Here is an 8,462-nt window from a genome sequence, read left to right as displayed (position 1 = left end):
ATTCTCAACCGTGAAACCTAGAGCAGCTCTCCATGGCACTGGAGTCAGCATATCTCAAGATCCCCGTCGATGCCTTCCCTGACTCTCTTCCTGCACTTCTCAATGCGGTCTGTGCTGGAAAAGATGGTTGCTCAGGCTTTGGTCTGGTGGTCACTTTAATGCGACTGCACAATGTAGGAAAGACCTATGATGTAATGGTTTACATAAACGAAGACGAAAATATGGACAGAATGGTTACACCTAAGGCTGGCAGTTTGGCAAACCTTATCCGTTTATGTATGTTCCTCTCTTTTCAGTAGTGACAGCGTAGGATGTATTATCAGCAAAATCACCTAAGCCAGCCGCTGTGGCCGAGTGGTTCTACGCACTTAAGTCTGGAACCGCTCTCCTGGTACGGTCGCAGGTTCGAATCCTGCTTCGGGCATGGATGTGTCTGATGTCCTTACGCGTAGATGTTAAGTCCCATAGTGTTTAGAACGATTTGAACCATTTTTTGAAAATCACCTAAAATATTACCACTGGTATGTCGAAGGATAGTGACTTACTCGAAAGGGCTACACTCACTTCACAAACTACGGAGAGAACGTCAAATTCCTAGATTACCCATGAGACGCTACGTAACTGGTAATCCAACCCTGTATATGACTGTTGCTGACACAATGCAGATACGAAAGACAGGGAAGAAGAAACAGTTACCGTACGAGAGAGAAGATGAGGAAACGGAAGATCCAGAAATGCAGTACAAAACACAATTATACTTTGAAGTTCGGTATGTTTCACTATGAGCTCTAAGTGAGAGATTTAAATAGCTCAACACTCTAAGCGGCAAATCCGTCAAATGTACGTGCCTCGGGTCCCGCGAAAATCACCAGGGACGTAAATTTTACTGCCACTATATTTCATTTAGTGGAAACTCTGCAACATTACTTTAACGGGTTTGGTCAGTGTTCAATGTTTTACAGACGTTCAGTAACAAAGTGCGTCCATAGATGGCAATGCACTTTGTCTACAGCTTCGTAACTAGCGTTAAAATTTAACTTTGCGTTCTCAGTCTCACTTATATCTCTTTTTTCTTTGTAATCATGTTTCGTGCAGGCTTATCAGAAGCAGAAATCGCGGATTTTGCTAAGGATAGCGACACTCCGTATAATTTAGATAGTGATTCAGAGATTTCAGAATACAGTGGTGGGTTTGCAGGTACGTATTTACTAATTTGCAACAGTATATCACTGTTCGTAATTGTGCAGTACACACATTTCTGTGTAATGTGTGCAGTTCCATTAGCAAGAAAGAGAGTGACATAAATTCTCGCCAAGGCACACTCTACTAGTGTATGCGGTGTGGTGTTGCACTACACCTGGAACCTGGTTTCAAAATTCTCCTAATTAAAACACAATATGATTCTGAGTAAAATTGATGTGAAACGATTGCAGACAAGCAGTGAGATATAATGCAGTACCATACTATTAGTTAAAGATAAATCAAAGTTTTAGTTTTTTCTCCGTATCACATTTCTAAATAACTGAAATGCGTAAGTGACATCTATAACTGTTTCTCAAAGTCGTGGGTTCCAACGAAGCTCCTTTCGCATACTATTAAATCAGGATATCGCAGCTTTAAAATGGTGCTACGTTTTGCCGCAATCCAGTCAGCAAGTTTGATGCAGTGAATTTTTAAATATTAGTAAAATTACTAGTTTTCTATTTACGGGCACAAAAAATAGTCCTGGCACTAAGCGTGTTAAAAGTCACAGACAGCTTTTTCATTTTATGTGCGTCATTAGCAAAATTAAAGACATGTCGCCTGGCGTTGTGAAAGGCAGCTGTATGACAGTAACGGGCAGACTAAGGACATCAGCGTTGTCAGTTTAAATACGAACTTCCATAATAATTGGTCTCAACGTTGGTAAGGCCTGAGAGTACACGAAATGAAACTGTGAAAGTCATACGAAGAGTATGGCTTTTCGTGCAACGTAAGCACAGCCTTACGAATTTTGCTAACGGAATTGGTGACACTGACATAAGTAGAACGATTCGATGCTTAAACAGATAAAACAGTCCTGAGATCAACATTTGGTTAGGTGAAACTCTGTTGGAAGGCAATGGTGTCTATTAAAAATGAGCTCTCTGAATGGTAGGATTTGAACAAAGTCGTACAGACGTTCACTGATGCTATGGCAAGAAAGATATCTCTAATACAAGTCAGTCTTTTAATTTTTATTTACATGTCAAGTTCCGTAGGAGCAAACTGAGGAGCAAATCTCCAATGCAATGGAACATGTCAGTACATGAGATTACAGCATGAAAGTAATAACAGATTAAAATAAAATGTTTATGAACCCGAAAAATGTCAGTCCGTAAGTTTAAGTAAACGCAGCCAACAATGTCACAAGAATCAGATTAATTTTTCAAGGAACTCCTGGATAGAATAAAAACAGTGGATCATGAGGGAACACTTCAGTTTCGATTTGAAAGATCGTGGATTACTGCTAAGAATTTTGAATTCGTGTGGTAGCTTATTGAAAATCGATGTAGCAGTATACAATACACATTTCTGCACAATAGTTAAGGAAGTCCGATCCAAATACAGGTTTGGTTTCTGCCGAGTATTAAATGAGTGTAAGCTGCTCCTTGTTGGGAATAAGCTGGTATTGTTAAAAGAAATGACAGTAATGAATATATAAGTATTGAGAGGCCAATGTCAAAATAAACAGACTCCGTTAATGTACTGCCATTGAAAATTAAGAGTTTCATGTTTGTTACTAATGTTGATTTGGTGTGTTCAAATCCAGTAACGTATCTTATAGGATCAACAGATTCATGCTGGACTTTATATCTTGTTCCAATATGTTTACAGAGACCTCCTACCCCATCACATGTACTTTATCCATAACCTGTTGCTGAAAATATCCATTTTTGTCTAGTTCCTGTACTACAGTGTTGACCAAGCTCAAAGTGCTGAAAGTGTTTTTTGGAATAAGATTCTGCACTAAGAGACACATACACATGTTTCGGAAATGCATGGCCTCTAGATGCTATGTCATTAATCATCACGCTGGCAGATTAGCATGCATGTATACACTTATGAATATCATCATTGGCATGATTTCTTTATAATTTCATAGAAAAACAGTGTTATGTTCCAAGGAAGTGAGCAACAAATGTGAATATTGATACATTTAATGTATGCCAGTGGTAATATCGAATTTCGTTCTGAAAAACAACAGAAAAGTTCTCATCAAAGTCGGAATGAAGACTTAATGTGTCAGTATTCTAGGATGTGGCTGATTTCATTTCTGCTATGACCTGTCTCTGAATACTCCGAATATGTTGGTGAGCTATTCCTTTCATTAACCAATGCCTAACCCCTGTAACAAACTTCTGTGGTTTTGCTGTCATCTTCACCAGCTCTCCTCTCTCCCACAGTGCATAGGTTACATCATTCTCAGGATGCTGAAAGTTTAATGCTTCAATACTCATCAGTTCAGCACCAGGACTCATTGCACACTCCCGCAACAAACATTTATCTTGCGGCTCTTGACATATACACAAAAGCATCAGATCCGTCGCTGTGTACTTCATTCCTGTGACACTGCTTGTGGCGAAACAAACAAGTTTAAATTAGTGCAGTAAATACATGTGGATACTTCCTTCACTGGCTGGGATTTTGCCCATTTTGGTCGTGAGGAGTAAAATTTTGTGAGACCAATTTTTAAATTTTGATTCTTCTTTCTCATTAGAAAATATGCTTCTCTTATTGATCTTATCATATATCTTTTTACCTTTTCAACTTTTTCACCATTTTTACTAACCGAGATAACATCAGCCTGGCTAGGACTTTGCCTGCTGCATCTTTGTCATCACTTAGGTCATATTGCAGAGCAACAGTAAGTGTATCATCAGGCAATGTATACCAACAGTAGTAAGAATCTGGGCTTGTCCAAATAGCTTTCTCGTTCTTTATTTTATCATTTTTTAAATCAAATAATGTGATGAAGTGGGTACGAATTTCTGTAACTGCTGCTTAGAGTAGCTACCTGGTATCAGTGTCAGTAACAGCTACTGAAATACCCTTGACAGGTTTTAACAACAGTGAATTGTTTTTAACTTTTCTTAAGTACCACCTTCTTCTGTCTTCCTTCACAGTCCAAACACCTCACTCTTTCTCTACTGTGTTTCCTCAGACTTTGTCTCTAAGAAAAAGTTCAAACCAAACGTAAAACTCGATGCAGAATGGTTTATGTGTAAGTTTTCACTCATTTGCTATGAAGAGAAGAGTCCTGCAAGCAGTGTTGCCAAAATGCATATTTTACACTAGAAATTCAGTGATGGGAAATAAGCAGATTGTTGAAAATTTTTTAACACTTTACACATAAAAATATTGCCCACTGTGTTTGCACTGACAATTAGCATATTAACAGAACAATATTTTGTGTGATTCTCAAAAGATTTGGTGGATTGAGGTTTTCGAGTACATAATTCGTAAAACCGCATATATTTGCAAAATAGAGATAGCTGGAGGCAGATGATACTTTTCATAATTACATCACCAGCACCTAATAGTATGACAGAAAAAGAGCGTTCTGTGACTTCCCAAATTATAAAAAAAAAGTTTTAAGTGGAAAACTAACTTCAATTTCGTATTTTCATCTTAAATTTGTAAGTTAAAGAAAGCCCATTAGCATGCGGGTGTCAACTAAATTTCGACATATCAAGTGGGAACTTTGACACAAAATATCTGCCAGGTCTCCAGTTCTTTTAGTTCATCAGTTATATTTTTTGGTCTCTATTGTTTAAGAGTTTTTTACAAATTTAATATGAAACGAAAAACCTTTATTTCTTTCACTTTGATATTGAAGTCTAATGTATATGTTGTCCAGAGAATTCATGACCACGAGTTGACTTGAGGTGTATGATGTCAGATGAAATCACCCTCCAGTGACGTCTTCATGCAGGCTGGGTACTCGTTTGATACATGATATTGCTACTGCTAGTTCATAATAATACAACCTACTGCTTACTCAATACAACTCTTGTCTGATCCTTTATATATCTCTTCATCTACATCTGCATGATTACTCTGCAATTCACATTTCAGTGCTTGGAAGAAGGTTCATCGAACCACAATCATACTATCTCTCTACCATTCCACTCCCGATCAGCGCGTGGGAAAAACGAACACCTAAACCTTTCTGTTCGAGCTCTGATTTCTCTTATTTTATTTTGATGATCATTCCTACCTATGTAAGTTGCGCTCAACAAAATATTTTCACATTCCGAAGAGAAAGTTGGTGACTGAAATTTCGTAAATAGATCTCGCCGCGACGAAAAACTACTTTGCTTTAATGACTTCCATCCCAACTCGCATATCATATCTGCCACACTCTCACCCCTATTACGTGATAATAAAAAACGAGCTGCCCTTTTTTGCACACTTTCGATGTCGTCCGTCAATCCCACCTGGTAAGGATCTCGCTCGGACCTGGTTGCACGAGACCCTCTTCTGTATCATCCTAGAACACTTCATTTACACGTGATCGCCTTAATGATTTTAAGGATTCCATATATAGGCCTGGTTCTTTTCTATTCGAGTCATTGGCCCTTTCCTCGACCCTTGACTGCTTGGGCGAGGTGGCAAGGTTTATCCTCACACTGGATTGTTGACTCACGTCCAGGAGATAACTATTCGCCAGCTGAGTCTCAACACATTAACTTTTACAAATATCCTGTTTGCCTCTCCGTATGGTGATGTACGTGGTTTGGCTTGACTATGAAACCCCACCAAATATTTTATTTTTATTTTTTCCGATGTGATATAAGATATAACAAAATTACTGGAAACATTCTCAATTTGAGAGAGACCCGGCAAACTTGCTGTCCAAAGTAGAGTTGGACAAGCACGAAAACAAACAGCAAAACTCTCGCCATGAGCGGCAGGGCATTATCATAATGAAATGTAAGCTCAAAATAGCTTGCCTTGAAGGGTCACAAGACGAATTGTAAAACGTTCTCGACGCGGATGGCAACGAAACGGTCATGCACTGAAAGGAAAAGGCATCCCAGACCAGCATTTCAAGTTGTCCGACCGTTTGGCCGGCTACAGACAGGTTGGTAACCACCCACTATCTTAGGCGTCCCCGGAGCCATAATACCTCGTCATCGGTGCTGTTTTCAAAGCGAAATTTATGAATGAAGACAATTCAACTCCAGCCAACAAAATCTGAAGCTGAAGACCTGATTGGAAATGAGTCGGATAGCAGTGGGATACCTAACTGATTATCGTCCGCCATACTGCACGACAAACAGTTGTGATGTCTCAGGTACCATTTGATTTCAAAGCAGGATCCCTTACAGCCCAGCGGTACGTCGACGATATTCTAAGCCTCCGTTTTATTACCCTTCTTTGCAAGACATCCTGCACCTTATTTCAGCAAAATAATGCTAGCCCGTACACGGGGAGAATTTCTACTGCGTGTCTTCGTGCTTTCCAAGCCCTGGCTAGCAAAGGCGCCGGACCTCTCCCAAACTGAGCATGTTGGAGAATTATGTAGGGCCTTGTAAATAGTTCGAGATTACATCGATCTGACGCGCAAACTGGACACAATTTGGGACGATATCGATCAAGAGAACGTCCTATGTCAACCAATACCAAGCCGACTAACGACTTGCATTGGGCCAGAGATGGACCAATGCATTGTTGTCTTGCTCAATTTGTGAAGGTCTTTCTCCTGAATAAATCACCCAGTTTTCCTGAAATTGCAAATCAGTTTTCTGTCTGTACATATACTGTATATCTAACGCCTTCCGTCCCCCTCGGGTAAGATAATACCTTCGTGGTGCATCCGGAGTTTCTTTATTGTACTATGAAGCCACTACAGCACTACAAAGCGATCATTATGTTCTTTGAAATAGGTAACAAATATATTGTCCGGTTAGTTTACGTGAAACATTTTAATGGACAATCATCCGTGTGTGTATAATTCAGAGCGCAAAGGCTTAGGAAGCACTTTTCGCTGCCGTACAATCAATGCTTAACAAAAGCTTCATGCGGTATAGGAACGAAGGTCCCAACCGGTACTGCACTTTCACGGTTCTGGTTTTGCCGAGATCGATTCGGTTCGGTGCCTCGCCGCGCCGCACAGCGGTGGCTGGTAAGAGCTGCGTCAGACGGACGATCCCCTGGGGAGGCATTAAGCGCAGGCGGCAGGCCCCCCGTCCACCCCCGCACGCTCCTACTAGATCGCAGAGGCGTTCTACATCACATTTTTACGGTGGAACCACTGTGGCACTGCCTACGTTAGGCAAATAACGAGGCGAGCCAAATACTACCGCGGGAATCCTTTGCGGCTTCTTAAGGGCCCTACCGCCGTTTTTCAGCTTAAGTGCCTTCTACTTCCACTGGGGTGTCCTAAAGTCAGAGCTGTACCGAGGTGAGCCTGCGGTATTGCCAGAACTGTCAAGTTTCAACCCCCCCGCATCCCCAGCCCCCAAGAAGATATACCTTTCTGCAATTTTTTCCACATACATTTAGGAAATTTTATAATTTCTGGGGTAGGTTTAATAAATATAATCCTTTATTGAAAAAACTGCTTAAATGAGCTGTGTAATTGAAATGATACATGTAGCTGTGCTGTAGGTGCAAGTGCAAAACAGGAATATCTGTGTAGAGGGCGGAGTAATCTGTGGTTCCTGAAAAGGGGCAGCAGGGTTTCCGATAGTTTCAGCAGCAACTGTCTGCATGATTGATCTGATGTTTTACCGATATGGCTTATACAGAGAATGGCTAAAAGTGAAATAGAAACAGCAGCCGTCAATACTTCCTCCTGAGGGCATACTGCTGTACAGTGCGCTTAATACTTGATGGCATCCTCTTGGGGAGAGTATTGCTGGGTTAAAGAAGTTCTAAACTCCGGACGAGGTCTGTCCAGGAGGATGAGGTCATTTGGATCGAGAAAACTGGCATTCTATGGTTCAGAGCGCTGAGTACTATATCCCTTAGGGTCCTATGTGGGTTAGAGATTTTAAGAAAAGCAATGTAAATGTTTAATTTAGATATGGTAGGATTTACTTAAGCGCATTAGCAGGAAAATATGAGTATTCATAACTTCAATACAAGATCATCGATCCAAAACCAGACGTACGTAATGTAGATATGAGTCTGTTAATCAATAAGAAAAAAAGTAAAGCGGGTAAGCTGCTAAGAAAGCTTAATTAGCGCATTTCCTTATCCGAGACAGATTCAAAACCAACAACCACCACAGCAGTACAACTTTATATGCACACTAGTTCCGCACATGTTGAAGAGATTAACTGAATATATGGAGAAGTAAAGGGATATGTAGATAGTTAAATGAGATGAAAATTTAATTGTAATGGGTAACTGTACATCTGTAGTAGGAAAATTTCAAATTCCTGACTACTGAAAATGATTACATTTAACATAGATTTTAATTCAGCCTCAGA

Source organism: Schistocerca serialis, chromosome 9 (assembly GCF_023864345.2).
Source record: "Schistocerca serialis cubense isolate TAMUIC-IGC-003099 chromosome 9, iqSchSeri2.2, whole genome shotgun sequence".
NCBI classification, from domain to species: Eukaryota; Metazoa; Arthropoda; class Insecta; order Orthoptera; family Acrididae; genus Schistocerca; species Schistocerca serialis.
This window is presented reverse-complemented; position numbering follows the sequence as displayed.